We start from the raw sequence: 24,315 nt of genomic DNA, 5'->3' as shown, positions 1-24,315 counted from the left end.
AAATGTTGACTTGAATTTGAACTCTGGCCGTGCATATTCATACAGGTGTAATCAGATGACCACCCTCAATGCGAATGTGTTCCAGCCCACGGTGTCAAAACCTTCTTGAGAACTGTGGCAAACTGGCTGCTCAAAATAGAATAATCCGCGCCAGTACCTAACAAAGCTCGAACATGGCGACCATCCAGTATTACGGGTATGTCCAACGAAAGCTCCTCGCGAATGTCAGGTTTCTGAGCCTGAGTGCTTTGTGTCGGTGTACGCAATCTCCTTGTACTGCAAGTCATCGTCGTTGCAGGTGCGTTGTTGCGGTTTCCGTTCTAGCGGCAATTTGTTGTAGTTGCAAGTGCGTTGTTGCGTCATCTGACCCACCGGAAATTCGTCGTCATTGCGGGTGCGCGGTTGCTTCGTTTGTTCCACCAGCAATTCGTCGTTATTGCGGGTGCGCTGTTGCATCGTCGGTTCCACCGGAAATTCGTCATGGTTGTAGGTGCGTCCTGGTGGCGTCGAGGTGGCCTTATAATTGGCAACCGCGGACTTTTCCAATGTCGATGTATAGCCTTTCCGTGTCTGCGTCGATGGGGGTCTCCCGACAGCGATGTTCAGCGTGCCTACCAACGAAGGTCGCTGGTTTCCGTTTCCCCGCCGGCGACTGGGCGATCGGCCCTGCGCTGCCCATGAAGAACTCTCAGCATATGGCGAAGGGCAAGCCCTGGCCGACGATGATTTAGATTGCCGCAGACGAGACGGAACAACCCGGCGTTGGTCATTGACGAAATCTTCAACGGCTGGAGGCCGTTCGCCGTAGCGAGGCCGCGGAGAATCAGCAGAAAAACCTTCGAAACCCAGTCGACGGTAAGGACAGCGCCGATAGATATGACCCGGTTCGCCGCAATGAAAGCATAACGGCCGTCGGTCGGGGGTACGCCACTCGTCTGCTTTCCGTGTAGGCGGTCGGGAATCTGTGATGTACTGGATCACGAGGACTGCTGTTTTCAGCACAGCTGCGGTCGCAGGATTGAGGGACGGCGACGAGGGCAAAGAGTATTGCTGAACCTCAGCGTATGTGAGGCGGTGACACTCAGGTGGCGTAAGAGGAGGAGCAGGGCGAGGTTCACCGCTTTTAAACGGAAGCCGCTGCGCTTGGTGCACCTTATCGCGACCAACGGTCGCAATGGAGCTAGGAGCTGGTTGAGGTGTGCCATCGAGCAGTGCCATATACATATAGTCAAGTGGATGAAGCTAGCACAGGACCGGATTAATTGGAGGAATGTGGGAGAGGCCTTCGCCCTGCAGTGGGTATAGTCAGTCTGAGGATTATGATGATGATGATGATGATGATGATGATGACACAGCAGTCGGAGTTCGTCGCACACAATCGAACGTACAAACTCCCGTAGCGCCGATGTGTCCATGCCATGCGATGGGAACTCGGCAGAGACGGAGGCGACGTGGAAGTACGCTCCTGTGCGGAAGCTCTCTGCTGAAGCACTTTCTTTATCGTGGATGTTTCCGCAAGGAAGTCTGCGACAGTTTTCGGCGGTCTGCCCACCAGGCTAGCAAAAAGCTGTGTTTTGACGCCACGCATGAGGTAGCGCAGCTTTTTGTCCTCGGACATCGTAGGGTCCGCACGCTTTAAGAGGCGCATCATGTCTTCGATATATGCCGCGATGGTACCGTTACGCATTTGAACCCAAGATTGGAGAGCGCGGTCGCCCCGTTTGCAGTGATGAGCTGCCGTGTGTTACCCCTAGATGACGCTTGAACGCACTACATGATGACAGCTGCTCTGCATGGTTTTCGAACCAAGTCCGTGAGCTATCCTCAAGGCTGAAGTAGCCGTTTCTAAGCCGAGTGGCGTCATCCCAGAGGTTGAACGTAGCTAGCCTTTGATAGTGCAGCAACCAGTCCTCAACGTCTTCATAGGCGTTCCCGCGAAAGGGCTTTGGGACACGGGTGTTCCGAAACGTCACCTAGGGGGGGGGGGGGGGGGGTAGCGCCAGGTATTGCGACGACGTCGTGGCTTGCGGTAGTCATGCTTGATGGGGAAAACTCAGGTGGTAGGCGTCGTTGCCTGCGGCTGGTGCGGGGAACAGGCGTCTCCACGAATATATGAATAGCACTTCTGCTTAGCCAAGGGGTACGAGAGATCAGACCTCACCGCCACCAGATTTGTCATGGTGCTGGTTACTTTGGCTAGCGTGACATAGCGGGTATAGGTGGAATTGCACGGTCCGAGTTGTAGGTACGTCCTGCGAGTGCGGAGCCAATGCACTTCAACATCGTTTCCCTCCGAACACTTCCTGGTAATATATATATATATATATATATATATATATATATATATATATATATATATATATATATATATATATATATATATAAATGAGGGGGCTCGTTATAATACATGAAGAAAAGAAGCCAACAGTCGGCGAGTCCAAGGAAAGCATTGGGGATTGTACGTTGTCTTCTTTATTAATTTTTCTTCGGTGATCACCTAAATTAGTAATGTAACCTGTTTAGGGGAAAGATAAATAAAGACAAATTAGAAGGAAAAACAACGCGCCGATGGTGGAAACCGAACCCACGACCTCCGAATATCGCGTCCGGTGCTCTTCCAACTGAGCTACATCGGCCGCTGTCCCCCCTTCTACTTTCTTGGGTATTTATGTTCTCTTTATGGGAACCTTGAGAGTGGTCATCAGCGCCACCCTCAACCATAGCGGTGGACATGGAACATCCTGTGTTACCGCCAGCGTCACGTAGAACGTGATCGAGAGAAAGTGCGAAAGCTGTGCTAGAACCCTCTTATGTTACCTATGGCCTCAAGACTGCCAGAACCGAGACCCCCGTAAGCTACAAGCAGATAAATGAAGGGGAAATGAGGATGCTCGTTATAATACACGAAGAAAAGAAGCCTACAGTCGGCAAGTCCAAGGAAAGCATTGGGAATTGTACTTTGTCTTTTTTATTAATTTTTACTTCGGTGATCACATAAATTAGAAATGTAATCTGTTTAAGAGAAAGATAAATAAAGACAAAGTAGAAGGAAAAGCAACGCGCCGATGGTGGGAACCGAACCCACGACATCCGAATATCGCGTCCGGTGGTCTTCCAACTGAGCTACATCGGCCGCTGTCCCCATTGCTACTTTCTTGGGTATTTATGTTGTCTGTATAGGAACCTTGAGAGTGTTCACCAGCGCCACCCTCAACCATCCTTCTACTTTGTCTTTATTTATCTTTCCCTTAAACAGATTACATTACTTATTTAAGTGATCACCAAATTAAAAATTAATAAAAAAGACAAAGTGCAATCCCCAATGCTTTCCTTGGACTCGCCAACTGTAAACTTCTTTTCTTCATGTATATATATATATATATATATATATATATATAATGTCAGGCATGCGAACAGAAGAGAACAAAGTGCAAAAAGAGGCTCTCCGCGATAGAAGTTGAAGAAGAGGAAGCTCACCATCTGTTGGTTAGCACATCAGGCTAAGGTGCAGAACCATTCTGTAAATAAACCTTAACAATATATATATATATATATATATATATATATATCAATGGGGGTGTTATTGGGATGTCCGGAGGAGGGGTGACAGCAACCGGTGGCGCTAGGCGATAGAGTTGCAAACTACAATACTGTGCCCACCGAGGCAGTTCGAGCTTCAACAGTGCGACAGCTTATTGGCGAAGCCTTCGTCGTCGTTTTTTGTTGTTGGCATCATCAAAAGTGGCACGTACCCATCATGGGAAATTAGCCAAGTTGTAGTATTCTACATAAAGTCAATTACAGACAAAATATTAGCCTAAAGCGAGAATCTCAAATCATTGTAACAATGCAGGCATAATAGTTATGGTGAGAATTTCTTACCACTCATATTAATTTTGGTTAAAGAAAAACTTAGGATAATATTGAGAAGGGTTAAAACATAGAATACCAGTTGCTATAATGTGATCATCATCAATAGCCGGACTATAATCACTGCAGAGTGAAGGCCTCTCCCATATTCCTCCAGTTAACCCCTTCCTGTGCAAGCTGCATCCACTTGACCCCTGCGAACTTGACCTCATTCACCCATCTTCTTAATTTCGACTAGGATCTCAGTTACTTGAGTTATTTCTCTGAACCACTCTTGCAAGCTTGGTATGTCTTACGTTACAACTACCTTTTACCGTTGCATAGCCCTCTGCGTTGTCTCAACTTAAGTAGAACCATTTTCGATAACCTCCATGTATCAGCCTCATAGGTGAGTACCGGTAGGACGCAACTGTTACACACTTTCCCCTTGAATGATACCGGTAAGCTGCTAGTCCTTAATGTCTGAGTACCTTCCAAGTGCGCTCAATCCCAACTTAGTCATGGATAATTACAGAAATATTGTCCAACGCGAATTCCTAAGCACTAGCAAAATGACAGTAAAACGCATAGTAACAAGGCGAGTCCTAAATTAAAGAGGAGGTCCTCCAGATGTCCTTCTCCAAAGTGTGAACTGCCCGTAAGAGAAGATAAAATGCTCTATGGATTATACTTCCCCGCATGATTCACATAAGATTGTGATTGACACCCAAATCTTCGTAGATATGAATTCAAGCTTAGAATTATTCGCTGCAACTGCGCCATTGATACCTCACACTGCCTGGTTTTACATGAACGAACATTCGAATTATAGAATAGATGCTCGTATCCCGGGGTATACCGTAAGCCATCGCGCAGCCTGGTTCATAGAGGCTGAAACCGCTGCAAACTGGAAATTGGAACCATGTTCATATTAGCCGAACGAGTAAAATGAGTCCTGTTTTTCGCGTAGTTTTACTGGTTCACCTAAAACAGATTTCTTTAAAAGTATGCGAGCAAAAAAAAGAACAGGAAAAAAAGCAGAGGAATCGACAGAAAATATTTTGAGAGGTTTCCAACTTTGAAACAGATTAACACTGATAAACAATCAGCGAGAATGATAACTTGTGATATATGCGTGAGAGTTTGTGCACACGATTCAAGAGAGGAACATTCCGCAATTAACATAGCAATATTCCTGGATGCGCTCGGAATAGCTCCATGTGAAATCCGATGAAAATATACCACCTGTAGCTTTTTCGTGGCTGACTAGGCATCTGTGGAGATAAAAGTCTGATGGGGCACTTTTTCTAGATAATCAGAAACAAGACCATTTAGAATGTTATCAGGCATAAATTTCGCATGAGAGGGCAAAATGCGGTCATAGAGGAAATCCAATGCGGCCTGCATGTCATCAACCAATAGCAAAGAACTGGTGCTAATTGTTTCTCATTACCGTAAGTTGTGGTTGTTTAAGCGGAGCCAATAATAATAGACAATAGCTGTCGGTTGGGAGGCAAAATTGGTAGAGTTGACCTCAGAGGCCGGGGCCAGTGACCTGATGAAAGTTTGTATCGTGAGTAGTTTGGAGCGGGAGATTAAGTAGGGATAAGGCTGTCGCATAAAGCAGAAGGGTTTGAAACGAATTTTGAAGATCAAGATAGAGATGTGGAGCACGCCTATTCAATAACAGTAAAGGGTGAAATTTATAGCTCGTGTCACGAGACAGCAGCTAACTGTTTGCCTTAGCTGCATCAAGTGTCACAAGAGCTGAAACTTCTCTCCTGCATAGCGAGAGACGGATTCAGCTCTCTGGACCTACGTGCGCCGCCTACTCGGAGCAACCGCGTCGAAAGTCAGTCTATGCTGAGCTGAGACTATTACCTTCATGAGCATGCTTTGTTAGATAACTGTGCTCTATTCTTTCTATTAATCTGCCTAAATATAGAATTAATGCAATTAGCTTAATGCTGTTACGATGTGGTACCTTTATTCAGGACGAAGGCGCGCCAGATGAGCGAAGTCGTTGTTGTTGGTGTTCTCTAATTTGATGGCATATACCCACACAAGAGAATCGGCCAAGAATTGGGGTGCAGAGATATTAGATTTTGAGATGTATCATTACCTCGGAAAAAAAAGATATGATTGCTAGAGAATAGAGAAGAAAAGTTAAAAATGAAAAATAAAAATAAAAAGGGTAATTACTGACGCACGCAAAGGAGAACACTGAAATTTGTATGTACAGATAAAAACATTCACAACATATTAGCGCGGCAGACGTTTTGATTCTAATAAAAAGGTTTGAATGGCGTTAAAAACAGACCAGTGGCTGTACCCAAGCATGGTGGTACCGAACGATAATAAAACCTGGCTGCTGAAATTAAGACCCAGCTGTTGCAACGGCTTCTCCAAATATCTTTTTCTCATCATGGTAAAACGGCGGCAAAATAGCAAGAAAAGATCTATTGTTTCTGGTTCCCCGCAGAATATGCAGACGGAAGTACAAGCCAAGCCAGGCCTGTGCGTATAGAAATTTAGTGGCGGAATACGACAGCGCAGCCTGGTTAGAGAGACATCAGTGTGCCTTGATTGACATCATTTTCCACTCCAGGAATACTTGAGATGCAGGTAGTCGTCCGATGATAAAATAAATCCAGACTGCATGCTTAATAAGGAATGCCTACGAAATTACGCTATTGTTATGCACGCTGTTGCCGGGAGGCGAGGCAACACAGAGCCATTCATAGATTTTTTAGCTAGTCTATCAGCAACCTCATTGACTGTCACATTACTGTGGCTTAGTACTCACACCATATGTATGAGGCTCAAATGTGAGGGGAGCAATGAAAGAAATGTGTTTAATATTGGCGAATTCGTATTAACCCTACCTCCAGCAACTCCGCCTGGAAAATTGGGGTAAACTCCGGAAGACGGACTGAAAAAACCCAGTCTAAAGGCGGACAGTATATTCCAACGCCGGCCTTTCATGAAATTGAGAAGCATCAGTTGCTATCATTATGCTAATGGGAAGACTTTGTAAATGATATTCTAATATTCAATTTCAAATTTGAGGTGATACGTGTTTTGCTATAATTGGGAAAATGTCATCATAGACAATTTGAACTGAAGATCCACGTACGTTTGTTGGAAGGATGTTAGAAAGGACTACGTGCAAAAGTTGCAACAGATTTTGCACTGGTATTACCTGCGGGGTATGAAACCGAGGCCAGCTGACCCCAAAAAAGAAGGCTGGCCCGCAACAAAAAATTGACAGGGTGTGATGGAACAGAGATTCATATATTTTTATATACGTCTGAACAGTCAGTAATTGTAATCTGACTGTTGAAGAATTGTAACAACGGTGGTATCTGGCTTCAAGGTGTTGTACATTGTTAGCCACAAATTTCGGGAGCCCAAGGCATAATCTAAGCGCTTTCCGCTCTAAACGAACAAGCGGACGAATATTGTAAACAGATCCAAATTATATAATTGGTCGGACATAGATAACACTAATCATTAAAAGAGCGTCTCGCCGCATTCCAGACCTTGGATTGCTAAACCTGCGCACCATACCCACAGCACGAACCCCTTTCACTGCAAAATGTTCAATGTGATCCCTCCATGCTAGATGGTCATCGTAAATCACCCCTAGATACTTCTAAGAATTAACTTGAGGAATCATTTCCTGCCTAATTGTTAGACAAAGATTTACCCGATCCTTAATTTGGAACGCAAGGAAAGCACACCTTTTTACTTTTAATGTTAATCTTAAGTCACATCACCAATTCTGAAGGGAGCTTAGGTACGATTGCAGGCGCCTATGGAGGGTTTGAATGTCAGGTGCAGCCGTAAAGAACGCGATGTCATCCGCATAGACATACGGGCGAACTTCTTGATGAGTTGGAATAGGGCTCATTCAAATGGTAAAGAGTACGGGCGAGAGAACTGCCCCTTGAGGAATACCTCTGATTTGTTGATATCTGCCAGAATGCGCACCATTCAATGAACAGTACAATTGTCCGGTTTGTAGGAATGCTGACATCCATGCAATTAAATATTGTGGAAACCGCAGAGTTTCTAATCTTTGCAATAAAATTCTGGGCTCTACTCTATCATAAGCCTTCTCTACATCGCGAGTCACCAATGCAGCATGCATGTTCTTGCACCGGGCAAGAAGGATTCGACTCTCAAGGACAGTATGCGCATTCCATATTGAACATTTTGTGCGAAACCCGATTTGACAACGACTAAGAATATATTCTTGTTCCACAAATTCTGTAACCCGTTTGAGTACGACCCTTCCAATTAATTTTACCAAATCTGATGTTAATGATTTTGGTCTAATATATGGTCCAATGTATAGCCACCACCATTATGTTTCAGTAAAAGAATCACTTTGGCTAGTGTCCAGTCACCAGATATCTGAGAATGAGTAATTTACCAACTCTAACAAAGAATTTGGAGACACCTTATGGAGGATCTTAACACTTTTGAAGTTACTCAATCAGGGCCAGGAGCAGGAGCTGGCAATGTCCATCTTAACACTTTTGACGTTACTCAATCAGGGCCAGGAGCAGGAGCTGGCAATGTCCATAGAATCGGAGAAAGCTCCGAAAATGTAATTTTAGGGACATCCTTAACCGTATCTACTGGGCCTACAAGCATAGGAGATTTGGGAACTGTTGACAAAAAACACTTTTCTAAAACTTTAGCAATTTTTTCTACTGTTTTGAGAGTTTCTTTAGGAGTCGAAACACATGAGGGTAAATTTTCTTAGACAGGAATCGTTTTCAGAGATTTTAAAAACTCGAAACATGCACGTCGGTTATTAGATTATGAAAGGTAATTGAAATGTTCAGTATCATTTCGCTTGTGCGACTGTGCGTTAAATGCAGTTGCAAAAAATTATAACGCATATTTTTGGGGCACTCGTTGTGAAGCAGCCTCTTCCATGCAGCCTTTCCTCTTCTATATTCACGCGAGCAATCTGCATTCCACCATCTTGTAGATGTATTGCCTTTTGATGCACGCACCAAGAATTTACACTTCTTACGGCAGGATGCAATGACCTGGCATAATCTTTGCGATTTTAACTCTTCCGTAGCATTAACCACTTCCTCAACAAAATAACTCAAAGATGACTGAACCTGGTTATAATCAACATATGACCTCAACTGAGAGGTCGGCGGAGTTAAGCGGCAGTAATTAACCTCAAAACCAATAGGTGTATGGTTGCTAGAGATGCCACCATCAACTGTCGACCAACTGAATATAGAAACATTAGTGCTGGAGAAAGTTAAATCTATCACAGATGGACTGTGAGCACGTACGAAAGTAGGTAAACCAGAATTCATGCAATAAAAGTTATTTGAAAGCGAATCCCGCTGGCGCTTGCCCAGGGATCCGTCTTGTAACCCCACGAAACTTGGTGCGAATTAAAATCTCCAGCCAAAATAACCGAATTTTGACAATTAACTAGGAAGTGGGCTAGCCATCTGGTGGCCTGAACACCATGAGGGAAGTGAACATTCGCTAATGTAAACGGACTGAACCCTGGAATTTCAAAATCTAAAGTCAATAATTCAGAATCTAGAGTAGAATATTGAAAAGAAATCTTAGCCCTATGACAAAAGTTTGAAGAAATTAGAATTAGTAACCCATCACCTCTTGACTGTCGATCTTGTCAGAATGATCGATAATTTTGTAAATGAAAATGTTTTTCAGATGTTAGCCAAGTTTCTTGCAAAACAATTATGGCTGGAATCTGCTTTAAAGAAAGATAAACTAAATCTGTAGTAGCTGAAAAACGAGATCTACAGTTCCACTGAAGAACGTTTACTGTTCCTATGGTTATGTACTCCAGGCAGCAGCAACAGTCTGCCCGAAAATGGTATTCTTCGGCTTAGAGTCTAGCTGTTTCTTTTTTGATTTTGTCTTAGGACGAGGTGATGACGGCTTAGACACCGGAGGTCCACTGCGTTTTAGGATTCGCGTATCTGTCTCCATCATCTCTGCATCATGAGCCTTATCTAACTGGTCGGAATTTTGCATAGGTGAAGCGGAAAGAGATTCATTTTGCGAGCAAGACATTGCAGCTAAGGAGTGCTGCGCTTTTAATGAAGGCCCAGGTGTCGAAGGAGAAACCGTAGCAGTGTGCACAGCCTGAGAAATCTGAGCTGTCAGAACGTTGGATATGCACTCTGTGACTGTTGTCACAATCCTATCAACCATTTTGGCCATGGTTGCTTCCACAGCAGTTACTATGGTGTTAGACAGCGAGAAATCTAATGATGTTTCAGAACAGGCTGACACACCTGCATACCCATGAGCGCTCTCTTAATTTTTTTTTAATTGCCTCATGCCTCGAGCAACGTTTTCGGTCAATATATTCTTCAGTATTTGCATTTCATGACATCTAGAAGGACATTTCAAGGACGTTGCTGAGTGAATTTCACCGCAAAGACAACATTTGACATTTTGATCTGAGCATAAATATGATTTATGGGCATCGCTGCATTTGCAACATCGCAAAGTGGACTTGCAACCACCAGCAGTATGGCCATAACGCCCGCAGTTGTTGCGCTGCAGAGGCTTTGATGGTAGGGGATCTATACAGAAACAATAAAGTCCACACTTTATTATCTGATGGACAGTCTGTACCTGCAAAAGAAGTAATTAGTGATTCTGTCGGCACGCGAACATTATTGACCTCCCGGCTACAGCTGTAGACAGCAACAACGCCTGCCGCGGAGAGAAAGACAAGGTTTTTTTTTTCTGGACATAAGAAGAAATGCACACTTCGGACTTGATCTTTTGTGCAGGCCAGGTGCGAAGGAATAAAACTGCTTGTCTGATGAGATGCAAATGTAGAGCAGTTTAGAAGATCTTTTACACATGCCAGGTCTGGGAAATGGCACAGAATCCCACCGCGACAAAATTGGCGCACCTCGGCTATTCCTGCGTAGAAGGAATTGGTTTCCTGAAGAGCAGCTCGGACAGCTCCTGGGTTGTACATTTTAATGGTGCCACCATCCTAAGAATGAGTGCCACAGGGATGTTGCAGATACAGGAGCTGTGAAAAGATTCCAAGGGCAGATCATTATGCAGAAGGGAAGCCGATCAAGGGGAGTGCCCATGGCCGGGGGACTGCGCCGACATTACCCTAAATTACCAAAGTCACCGCGTGCGTTAGTCAACAGAAAACAAAATACGCAAAGGGGAAAGACAAAACCAGGACCGGCAAATCAATACTTCGCCGATCGAAATCCTTCCTTCGTCTTCGTCTTCTTCCTTACACCCTGAAGTTTTTCCCCAGCGCAGCAAGCAACAAGCAGGTGTCGTGCGCCCACAGGAACGTATACCTATTTTTAAACAAGAGACCATTGCGGATACAGGAATGACATTTACCTCCCTGGGTGCGTGCGAAGGCAAACATAGGCTGTAGAGCAGAATCTTCTCATTGCTCATTTTTAAACTCCTTAACGTCCGACAACTCTGGGATGATGGCTAAATTGTATTGGTCAAACCTGTCACTGTCACACTCTGCTGATGGCAGCGGCATTCGCGAGAGACAGTCTGCATCTGCCTGTCGACGCCCGCTCTTGTATACAACATTGAGGCTATACTCCTGTAGACGACGGGCCCAGTGCGCGAGGCGACCACCTGGATCTTGAAGATTGAGAAACTAGTGTGATGGCTAAATTGCCCTGTGCCGGAAATTGGGATAAGGGTTGCACGGGGATCAGGAAACCATCGACCTGTTCACAATTTCGCCTACTCGTGTAGCCTTTTGTCCGAAATCATACGAAGAAAGGTCGCTGAACGGCACGCTGGAATGCGGGGACGACGTGCTAATAACGGCTGCACGTGCGCTGTTGCGGGGACGACGAGGACTCCGGGACAGGGGAGAAAGGATCCGAGTTGACAATAAAGCAGCAGAAGGACGATGGGGCAGAGAGAAGCGAGAGACGTGCTAGAGCCGGTCAACCCAGCCTCGTTTCCAGAGGGACGACCGCCTGAAAATACGAAGACGGCTCGCTAGTCCTAGCGGCGTGTATATTGAGCTCACCGTGTAAAACCGTCACCATCAGCGCTGCCAGCACCTATGGCCGTCATCTCCCATCCCAAGCACCGAATCACCGCAGGGGCATCCAGACGCAGCCTCAAGACCGTCGGGTGAGCGGGGCATCCAGTTCTGATTAAATCTGTTACTGGCCCTATTTCGGGTGTGATTCCTGCTTTCCACCCGAAAAGAGCCCTATAACCGGGACATCACAGCCAACCAAGTGCAGGATGTGCTGAAAGGCGGAATCATTGAATATTTCAGGTCCCCGTGGGATTCGCCTGCACTATTGGTTGAAAAGCCAGATGGGACATTTCGTTTTGTAGTTTACTACAGGGAGCTAAAAAGTGTCACCAGAGTGGACCCGTATCCGCAACCAGATATCCAAGAGACTTTGTCACAGTTGGGATCGGCCAAGTACTTCTCGGTTGTGGACTTTGCCTCTGGCTTCTGGCAAATTGATGGATCCTTCTGATATGAAAAAAACGGCGTTTAACACAATAAGCGGGCATTATCAACGGACGATAATGCCCATGGGGCTAGTAAACAGTCCATCTGTTTGGCAGCGAACCACCGACGTTGTGCTCAAGGGGCTGACTGGCCACACATGTCGCGTGTACATGGATGGCATAATCATCTATAGCTCTACGATCGAAAAGCAGATGATAGATATTCAGGCAGTGCTGAGGAGATTGAAAGGCTCCAAGTTGAATTTGAAGCCGAGAAAGGGCCAATTTTTAAAGGCGAAAGTAAAGTACCCCGGGCATGTGGCGCCTGCCAACGCATGCAACCAGATGAGAAGAAAGTTGTGGTGGTTCTTCGCTTAGGGAAGAATGCGTACACCAATTTTTGTTCATTGGTAAATATTCTCCAGTCAGTCCAGTCGATTCTCAACAGACGTTAGGGAGCTGGATGACCTCGCTGTTGTGCGTGAAATTCGAACTTCATTTATGGACGGTGATGCGGTTGAACTCCTCTGTGATGTGATTTTGTGGCCGTGCGCATACATATCAGGGTCAACGACGTATGGACACAAGAATTGATGTGGGGGTGCACAGACTGAAAAAAGAACATTTTTGGTCGAAAAAACTGCGGTGAGCGAATGTGATGCCTAAATTGCCCTGTGCCAAAACTTGGGCTACAGGTTGCGCGGGAATCGGGAAACCATCGACCTCTCCACACGTTTGCCTGCTCGTGTAGCCTTTTGTCCGAAACCGGATACGAAGAGGGCCACTAATGACGGCTACAGTGTGCTGTTGCGGGGACGGTGAGGATTGCGGGAACGGGAAGAAAGGACCCGAGTTGACAAGAAAAGTAGCAAAAGGACGATGGGGCAGAGAGGAACTAAAGATGCGCTAGAGCCGGTCGACTCAGCCTCGTTTCCCGAGGGACGACTGCCTAAAAATACGAAGACGGCTCACTAGTTCTGATGGCGCGTATATTGAGCTCGTCGTGTGAACCGTCACCATCAGCGCTGCCTGCAGCTATGGTCATCATCTCCTACCTCAAGCACCGGATCACCGCAGGGGTGTCCAGACCCAGCCTCAAGACCGCCGGGGAGCGGGGGCATCCAGTTCTTATTAAATCTGTTACTGGCCCTATTTCGTGTGTCATTCCTGCTCTCCTACCCGAGAAGAGTCCTATAACCGGGACATCACATCACAACAGGGAATGATGGCCATCCACAATCATGAATGGGCGACCATACAAGTACGATCGGAACCTCTGCGCAGCGAAGACCACAGCAAGGCATTCTTGTTCTCTCACAGTTTAGTTGCACTCCGGCTTGCCCAGGGAGCGGCTTGCATATGCTATAACATGCTCCTGATTATCTCTGCGCTGAACCATAAAAGCGCAGATGCCAACACTATATTCATCGGCATGAACTTCTGTTGCTGCGGAGGGATCGAAATGACAGAGAACAGGATGCGACGTCAGTAGAAACTTCAGATGGCGGAATGAAGCGTTGAAATTCGCAGTCATTCAAATGACGCTTCTTTGTGAAGAAGGCATGTCAGTGGGTAGGCGATGTCGGCAAAGCGGCAAATAAAACGCCGGAAATAGGAACATATACCTAAAAAGCTATAAACCTCTTTGACTGTCCGTGGTGCTTCAAATGACTTCACAGTTGTCGATTTCAGAAGGTCTGGTCTCACGTCCTGCTGATCAACGAGATGGCAGAGCAGCAACGCTTAACGCTCCCCAAAGCGGCGCGTCTTAGAATTTAAGACTAGTACGACGTTATATAAACAGTCCAATACGCGCGCTCAGCTGTCGTTATGCACGTCGAAAGTATTACCAAAAATGGCGGCGTCATCAAAATAGCGCAGCCCTAATTCTCATTTTATTTCACACAATATTGTGTACATAAATCTCTTAAACGTTGTAGATTCAAAAATCCATCCGTCCCACCAAAACGTCCATCTGCCGGATACACCGATATTTGATAGTAGCCTGATCGCAGATCTAGGCAAGAAAAATAAGCGGCGCCAGAGAGGGAGTCTATGGCGTCGTTATTGCGTGGAAAATGGTGTACATCCTTTTTAGTGAGGGCATTTCCCCGGCGGTAGTCCACGCAAGCTCGCCGCGTCCCATCTTACAGACATGATTGACAGAAGCAGCCCAAGGGCTGGATGACTCCTGAACGACCTTCATCTCAAGCATCAGTGACTTGTTCGTGGATTACTTTGCACTCCGACAGTGACACACGATAAGACTTATGACGAATCAGGCGAGACGAACCGGTATCGTAGTGTGGCGTGTACGAGACACGGGAATATATCGTGGTGCATGGGGCTGAGAGAAGTCGAAGACAGCCGAGTACTGCAACAGAATGTCTACAAGTGAGCGGCGCTGAGTGGTGCTCAGCTGGTCCAATCAGCAGAGCCACTTCCACTTCTTTCTCCACTTACACCCTGTCCTTCTTCTTCGTCGTCTTCCTTACTCCGTGACAATATTATCTGAGACCTATTCCTTTGCATTCTTTCAACAACCAAATGATTGGAATAGCTCATCGGCTCACTTAAGTCTGGTTCGCTCAGGAGCAAGCAGTGGTTCTATTGGAGAGAGAAAAAGCCGGCTCTAGTCTCTCTCTTGCTCTTGTTCAGTGATCCGCGCCCATTTTACCCCTCGAACCATTCCGTTGAAGCCGGGTGGCCGGATGCGACATCCACGCTTCTCTTAGCAGTGCGACACAGCAACTGCTCTTCCGCCCTTCCTCGTAAGAGTCACAACCACTCTCCCGCTAGAGCACTGTACGCTCCTCCATTCTGCTATCTTTTCAACCGCTCTTATTAAAGAACGAGTGAGCAGAAGTTTAGTAAAAGTGAGCAGTGGCTTTTTTGGACTTCAAAGAGCCTTTTCGCCCTATCGTTCAAAGAGCCGGGCCGAACCGTTCTTCGCAGCCATATCTTACAAAGCATGCTGCTTTAAGTAAATCGCTGCTGTTCGAACGATCCATCACGACTCTCACTGATCGTGCGTCGTGTGCTGGTGCAACCGCTCAAAGGTATCAGTGAAAATAACCATGTTATCACAGTTATTCACTAATGCATTTATGTTTCTTCAAACTGTGTTCTGCATGAGTAAAATAGGTGAGGGTGCGTGAAATAATTCGCAAGAAAGGGGGGGGGGGGGGCGGGGAGCTCGAGCCCTCCAACCTCCCCCAGGCCGGCGACTATGCTTACAGGACTAGTCCAGCCCACTTATAACAGCCGCAGATATAACGAACGCTCGCTTAGTACGAACGAGGGCGGTGCTACCGTCAAAATACATATTGGGGCAATGGCACAGTGTCTCACATAGAACGAACTGTTGTGGCCTCAACATTCGGTTAGGGCGAACGCGAAGCTGTCGGGCCCCCGTAGTTGACCGAGCCGGCGGTGATTGGCGCGGTTTCGCTCGACTGCGAACCCGCGGCAGGCGAATTTCGCGCACTTTGTGTTCCCCTGACACGACCGCACAAAGCGTCCCCCGGCGCTCCTTTGAGGGTAAAATCGAGTAAAAAAAGAAAAAGCGCGCGCGCGCGGTGACGAAATAGAAAGTGGCGCCGCCCGCGTCGCTGTTACGCATCCACGTGATCTCCGTCTGCCAATCCGGAAAGTCAGGCGCCTGCTCTACCGGCTCAAACCAGTTCTCCAATTGCTGCTCCGTTGCCACCCCGCGCTGAGGGCATTGCGCCGTCGATTCTTTCTGTGCGATGGCACTGCGTTGACATCGTTGCCGCATCCTTGCCTTTCCCAGATCGGGGAGTTGAAGGCTGCCTCAACGTGCGCCTGGTGCGATGGAGGACTGTACGCCGACCTTTTCAGGTGCTAAAAGGAATGCTGTCGACATCGCAACGAAGATGGCCATTGTTAATGAACATGCTCAAGGTGGAAAAAACTGCGAACTGGTCAAGAAGTATCAGACTGTCGAAATCGACCATTTCAACCATTGCTAAGGGCAAGGAAACGATTCCTGGTGCTACCGTGAATGCCGACCCGACAACTAGAAAGCGCCTTCGGAAGGCGACCTACGCGGACGCTGAGGACGCACTGCTGAAGTGGTTCGCTGACGCCCGGTATCGCAACGTTCCGATCAGTGGACCGCTGATGCTCTCCAAGGCTAAAGACTTCGCCTTCCTTTTGGACTTTCCCGATTTTAGCCCAGGCAATGGATGGCTCCACCGGTTTAAGGCTCGCCACGGAATTGTTTTCAAGGCGGTCGTCGGCGAGGCTGCGTCTGTGAACAACGAGGACGTCGATGCGTGACTTTCCGACAACCTCCCAAAAATCACGTGCTATGCTCCACGGGATGTTTACAATGCCGACGAGACTGCGTTGTTTTATCAGATGCTGCCATCTAAAACGCATGCCTTGAAAGGCGAAAAGTACGCAGAAGGGAAGAACAGCAAGTTGCGCATAACCGTTTTTCTGTGTGTCAATATGGACGGCAGTGATCGGCGGCTGCCTTTTCTCATTGGCAAGTCACGTAAGCCGCGATATTTTGGAAGCTACGCTACAGGAACAATAGAAAAGCTTGGATGAGTCGGGACTTGTTTGCCGAGTGGCTTGTCAAGTTCGACCACGACATGGCACAAAAAAACAGGAAGGTTCTGCTCGTGCTGGATAACTATGCGGCGCACCACGTGCAGCCTTCCTTGAGTGCGGTGACAGTGCTCTTCTTGCTTCCCAATGCAACCTGCAAAATTCAGCCGCTGGATATGGGCATCATCTGTGCGTTCAAGGTGTGCTACCGGCGGCGCGTCATCCAACGCTTGTTGATCGCGATTGAGGCTGCCATGCCAGTTCGCATCAGCTTGCTTGACGCCGTGGAGATGTTGAAAGCGGCGTGGATGGAACTCACTGCGCAGTGCGTAGCCAATTGCTTCCGCAAGGCGGGATTTATGGGCCCGAGGACGCCATAGATCACCCACCGGAAGGCCGGTCGCACGAGGACTTGTGGCAACGCGTCGTTGACACGCAGCTGGCCGGACCTGACGTTGTCTGGGACGATTTCGTTTCTGCTGATGACGACGCCGACATTGCGGAGCCATGCAGAGACGAAGCTATTGTGCGTGAAGTGCGAGCCCTTCCTGACTGCCCAGAGACCGACGAGGACGATGACGAGGATGCTCCGCTGCCGCCGGTTGCTGTGAACGCTTCAACCGCGATCGGTTACATCGCGTCGCTTAAGGAACTCGTGTGCAGCAGAGGCCTTGGCGATGAACACATTACCGCGCTGGAAAAATTAGAAACGGCAGTGCTACGATCAGCTTTGAAGAAGCAGACATGCATCACGGACTTTTTTCAAAAATAAAGTTAACTTTCGTCTCGCTTGCTCTTTTTGCCCGCATTATAGGTGGTCTACTTACTACGAAATCTGGATACAACGAACAAATGCCGCGTGACGATCAAGTTCGTTATAAGTGGGCTGGACTGTATATTATCCACCGATCATTACGCGTGTTCGCGCACTCCACAGGCATGCCTCGTGTCCTGCCTTGTACATGACTACTCAATCCAAGTTGAAAAAGAACCCCCGTCCTCAACGAAAGTGTGGAAAAAATTGTGTCGATATTTATCGGCCTTTGTTGTGACTACAAAATGTCAGTAAACAGCAATATCCGTTTTTATTTAAATACGATTCTTTTCTATATTTATACTATATTTACTGGACGCACACCCATACCCCAAGCAAGTATTACGCTCATTTCTTAACCTATCATTTCAAAATGAACGGAATAACAGTGACCATCATGCACCATGCTAAGAATTATTCTTAATAAATACATGGTGCCATCACTCTATATAAATAGCCCAACGTTTGATGAGGCCTGATTATTATTAAATATAGATAGCGATGATACAGACAGATATGCATAGTGAATTCTGGTGTCGATTTGCTCTGGTAAATTGACATCGGAATTTCGACAGGTTACTATGAAAATATATTTAGAAGCTCTCCGGTATAGTGGTTGCAAGTGAATTTAAATGTGTAAAGTGTCTAGATACTAACTATCCTAATCTGCTTTTCTGCTTTCTTTGGGACGATCACTAGCGGTGTAGCCCACGCACTGTGCCTCACTCTGTAAACCACACCAGCCTTCTCAAGTTCAAGCAATTCATTCTCCACCTGTTCGCGCAATCCATATGGTACTGGTCTCGCCTTACAAAAAACTAGCTGCGCATCGTTTTTCATTTTGATGCTACCAGTGAATCCCTGAAGAGAACCATAACCTGGCTCAAACACATCACTGTACAGCCGTTTTAACTTGTTCTCGACTTCCGCTGCTACCATCTGCCTGTCATCCTGCACGTTATCAACGTCACGTTGTAACTGCTGAACAGCATTGTGCAAGTCAACTTTTAGTGCCGTTATCCAATCGTGACCTAAAAGCGTCGGCATGCGAGCTCCATTTTCTTGCTTTGCTATTATCAGAGGCAGATCGTAGCTTCGGTTCTGATAAGACACCTTGACGTTTGCTACGCCTTTCACTTTGAGTGAAGTACCGTTATACACGCCTAGACGTATGTCGTCTTTCGAACATGGACAGTTTGGAAAATTTTCATCAAAGTCTCTTTCAGACATTATTGTCACAGCGGCTCCCGTGTCTAATTCCATCGGTATCTTCTTGCCATTTACTTTTACTTTAAGCACAATAGGCGGTGAGCCGTCAACTTCGTTCGTCGTACACACTGTAAGCAAGTCAGTTTCCGCCAAGGGCTCCTCAACTTTGTGCACCATCTTTGTTTTGCACATTTTTGCTACATGATCCGGCTTCGAGCCTTTGAAACACATACTTTTGAGGAAAGGACAACGCACAGGCGTATGCAGTCCGCCGCATCTATGACAGACGCGAACAGTGCCTTTCCCTCGTTGCTTCCTTGAGCCGTTTTGCGGGGCACGCTGCTCGTTGCTAGGGGCCTCCTCCTTTGTCGCGTGTCGCTGGCCTTGCGGGGTGGAATCCCGATGCCAGCAGATGTCCGCCGGACTGGTGGTTGACCCCTCCGGTAGCATTTCTCTGGTGTCTTTCTGAGCAGTCTCCAAGGCGGTAGCAATTTTGCAAACTCGCTCCCAGGTGACTTCATCATCGGACAGGGCAAGAAGACGGCATCGGATAGAATCCGCTCGCATTCCAGAAATCAGTCGATCCCAGAGCGCTTCTTCCAAAAAACTTCCAAACGAGCACGTGGCAGCCAGTCTCTTCAGCTCGACAATGAACTGTGCCAGGCTTTCGTGCGACTCTTGCTTTCGCTGGTAGAAGTGATACCGTTCGGTAACCACTGACCGCTTTGGTGCATAGTGCTGTCTGAGAACATCTGTAGCTTCTTCGTAGTTGACTTCCGTGGGCTTCTTCGGCAGCAGAAGGCTAAGCAGAGTCAATAAGCTTTTTCACCAAGGACAGTTAAGAAGACTTGCAGCTTCTTACTTGTGTCGATTCCGTTGGCTGTTGCGTACAGGTCAAACCTTTCCACGTAGATGTCGAAATTGCCAGAGTCCGGGCAAAACTCGCCCAACGATCCCAGAGTGGTGTTCATCACTGATGTTCCCGCTTGCCGTGGCGTCGTCGTCGTTTCTTCAGGAGGCTTGGTCACTGCCTCTTCCTGAACGATCCCATCCTCGTCGCCATGTTATTCCGAGACGCCGAGAAGGCAAGACTTTATTCGGACAGCAACACGAACATACAAGCAACAAGGATTTCTAATTTACTATCTTTAGTTTGAGAAGGAACAAGATTGTTAGTCTGGAAAATCTTTAGCCCAATGCCATGGATGGCTAGTTGCGCCGCATGGTGCGCCGCAAGAGAGTCGGTGGTGAATAATTACTCCCAAGAATATGTGCCTGGAGACGTACGGTATTAGGATTCCATGAAGAACATTTGGGTAGTAGCTGCCACAATTTCACGTAAATACGATCGCTGCAAACATTTCTTCCGCTAAAAGCGAACCTTGACGCCGTAATTACACCGATATCGATAACACTGCTCTTTGCAATCTCGCACATAGTTTTGGGCGCGTCGAACCAGAAGCCTAGATGCAGATGTCATGAGAATATGCACTTATGTGGATGCTGGCAGTTCGCTCACCAGGCCAATTAGCGTGACGTTAAATCAAGTTCGGCAGAGGACTCCTCCACGACTGACCTGACGGCGGGTAGCATCTCCATCAGGCGTAGTATGTAAACAGAGCGGCCATTGAAATAGCTCAAAATCCACAAGTGCAGCCGGCCACCAACTTCCACGTCATCAAGTCCATCAAGAATAGCATCATGGAGGACGTTGTCCTAATACCCCTTTATATTGTCTATCAAGAATAGCATCATGAAGGTCGTTGTCCTAAGCCCCCTTTATATCTAAAAATATAGCACATACTAGTCGACGGTGACGCTTTTCGTGTTTTACTGTCGCCACAAGGTCGATGATTCTGTCGATGGAAAAGCGCCCTTGGCGAAATCCGGTCATTATATTTGGATGAAGATCATTACTCTCTAGGAATCACTCAAGTCTTGCAAGCATCATTCGCTCCGTAACTTTCCAAAGCAGCTCGCTAGAGCAGCTGGCTGGCATGAGGTAAGTTCTAGAGGGTGCTTTCCAGGCTTCAAAAGAGCAACCGGGCAGCTAATCTTCCAGTATTCGGGAACCGTACTAGAAGCCTATATATCATTGAAATATTTGAGTAGCGCAGTACTACCATCCTTGTCTAGTTTTATAAGGTTGCATAAGTAATCCCGTCAGGACCAGATGAATGCCGACAAGAAGCAAGAGCGGCGTCTAATTCAGCTATTTAAAAAGGGAAAGTCGTATTCATCATTTGGCGAAGGCGGCGAAAAACCTCTGAAATTGATGACTGTGCCTGGTTTGTGCCCACAACCATTTTACAAAAATCTTCAACTATGTCAACTTCATTGCGGCGTTGATAAAGGGCCAGGGTACGGAAAGGGCGCCTTTCTTGCGGAGGTATGTGCAAGCTTCTCGCAACATGCCAGATACGCAACAGTGGCTTACGGGGATCCGGTGATGAGCAGAACTGTTTCCAACGTTGTCGACCTAACCTCACAAGGTGACGCGAAACTTGTCGTTTAGCTCGACGAGAAAGTGCGAGATCGTAGGTTGATTTTGTTCTTCTGTACTTCCTTTCAGCCCGCCGACGGATCGCGCAAAGCCGCTCGAATTCCACGTCATTGCTGGACACTGACGCCAGCACACAAACATAATGAATGTTCTCACTGGGAGAAGAAGTAACTAGGCCCTCTATATGAGGTGGCGACTGGAGGTCCACGCTGGAAGTCTCCACAGATGCCCTTAGGCGGGCCAGTCTGTGTATTGCACACGAGGCGACGTGGCAGGTGCGAACCACTTGATGCATAGGTACTTTGGTATGTGATCACTCCCATGCGTTTCCACATCACTACAACGAGAAACAGAGGGGTGAAGGCTTCTGGAAACAAACGCCACATCCAAGCAGGTGCTGTAGGTTGTTCTGCGTAGAAACGTCGGTGAGCCGTCGTTTATATTGACGAGATCTTACGTATGCATAACGTCTGCCAGGTGTCTTCCTCGATTGCTCATTACGCAATACCCCACTGAGGGTGGTGAGCATTAAAGTCAAGTCAAGTCAAGTCAAGTCATCTTTATTTCAACATCACAAGGATGCTAGGGGCGCAGCCAAAAAGCCTATTAACGGCTTGACGAGGGGCTGCGCCCCTTACAAAAACTTGGTAACTTCAGTCATCCACTATGATACGAGAAGCTGCACAACACTGGATGATTGAAAACAGATATGACTTGTCCAAGGTATCTCTCGGTGGAATATTTATTTTTTATTTATTTATTTACATTACCCCTCAGGGTCAGAGGCATTACAGAGGGGGAGTTGTAAATACACAAAAATGAAGAGAGTACAGTATGTACATGAATGTCAAATAGCACCTGAGTATACAATGTTAGCTAGAGCTACGCGGAACTGCTCATAGTTAGTAATGCCAACGATTTTTGCGTGAAGGTGGTTCCAGTCTCGTGAGATTCGCGGCAGGAAAGATTGCGAGAAGCATTTCGTTTTACATGATAAAATTCCAACTTTGTGTTGATGGTCAATGCGATAGGATACAAAAATTGGACGGGGATTGAGGCGATCACGAAGAGCGGGATGATGGTACAACTTGTGGAACAGGGTTATGCGGAAAACTTTTCTGCGCGATGTCAGTAGAGGGAGGCACAAATTAGTCTTCATGGCTGTTATACTGGCTGTTCGGCTGTAGTTAGCAAGAATAAAACGCACAGAGCTATTTTGGACCATCTCGAGATCAGTAATTAAGTTCACATGAGTAGGGTCCCATACCGGTGAAGTATACTCGAGTTTCGATCTTATTAATGTTTCGTATAGTAACAGCTTCAAGTGAGAAGGAACATTATAAAAGTTGCGACGTAAGTAGCCTAGCATGCGATTAGCATTTTTAATTATGTTCTCGGTATGGAGGGACCAGTCGAGGTTACTAGTAATGTGGACGCCGAGATATTTGTATGACGGAACTGGTTCCAAGGAAATGTTATCGAGGTAGTAGTGGGGTGGGGAGGAAGTTTTTCTAGATACGCGCATGACTTTGCATTTGTTAATATTTAGCGGCATTAGCCAATCTTTGCACCATTTACCAATAGCAGAAAGGTCTGACTGAAGTAAGGTAATGCCGTTAGCATTGGTTATTTCTCTATAAATTTCACAATCATCGGCGAAAAGGTGAATATGAGAATTTAGAAGAGAGGCAAGATCGTTAATATAAATCAGAAACAAAAGAGGACCAAGAACGGAACCTTGTGAAACTCAAGAACACACCTCTGTAAAGCTAGAATTGTAACCATTAGCGGAGACACATTGTGAGCGATTAAGTAAAAAAAAAGATTCAATCCATTTCAATAAGTTACAGTCAATGTTCAGATTTGATAGTTTGTGAAGTAGTAGTTTGTGACAGACCTTGTCGAACGCTTTAGAAAAATCTAAGAATATGCAGTCAGCTAGTGATGAGATGTCTAGAATGTGATGCAGAGCATGTGGAAATGATATTAACTGTGTTTCACACGAGTAAGATTTCCGAAAACCATGTTGCGCTGATGTAAAAAAAAACGATTTCGATTCGAGGAAATTAACAAGGTTAGTGTATATTATATGTTCGAGCATTTTGCAACAGGTACTAGTAAGGGATATTGGACGATAATTACTAGGGGATGCTTTACTGCCGGATTTGTAGACTGGAACCACTTTACCGATTTTCCACTCATTAGGAAGTGTTGAATGATCAAGTGATTGCTGGAAAAGTTTTGATAACATTATAGAAGAATAAGCCGAAGTGTTTTTTAAGAACTTTGAATTGATAGTCATATCCCGGAGCAGAGTGAAAACTGAGACCATCAATAAGCTTGTTGACACCTGGCATATCAATGGTTATTGGGAGGCATGATAAAATAGTTTGAGTAGTGTATTGTTGGCATAGGTACATCAGATATGGTTGTAAAGTTGTCAGTAAATGCGCGGTTCAGAATTGTAGCACAAACGTCGGAAGGAGCGGGGTCACCTGATGGGTAAGTTAGGGCGATGCTATCATCAGTGGAAGGATTAATGACACGCAAGAATTTTTTCACATTTGTGGTTAGCATAGAGGGCAGTACACGCGAGTAAAATTTCATTCTAGCTTCTTTGAGCGCATGCACGTACAGTACTCACGGATTGAAATAGGACACTCGGAGCGCATGGCCGTCGCTACATGCAAGGCAGTGTGGTAAACAACAGGCCGGCTTATTGGCGACCGGAAAGAGCAGTTCTGCTTTTTAGATGTTCTCCCCCTCTCGCTATACCACAATGCAGCCCCTTGATTCCATAAGCACCCACGGGCGGCGCTGGATGCAGCGACGGCCACGCGCTTCGAGTGTCCTA

At 46.5% G+C, this 24,315-nt stretch overlaps 1 pseudogene; it reads right to left on the bottom strand.

The window, feature by feature from the left end:
* Positions 1 to 225: 225 nt before the first annotated feature.
* LOC146200917 (uncharacterized) lies at positions 226 to 20,067 on the bottom strand (annotated as a pseudogene).
* Between the last annotated feature and the right edge of the window lie 4,248 nt (positions 20,068 to 24,315).

This window comes from Amblyomma maculatum, chromosome 2, assembly GCF_055883805.1.
Source record: "Amblyomma maculatum isolate TAMU_Amacu chromosome 2, ASM5588380v1, whole genome shotgun sequence".
Classification (NCBI taxonomy): domain Eukaryota; kingdom Metazoa; phylum Arthropoda; class Arachnida; order Ixodida; family Ixodidae; genus Amblyomma; species Amblyomma maculatum.
Note: the sequence above shows the minus strand (reverse complement) of the source record. Positions and strands in the feature narration are given on the sequence as shown.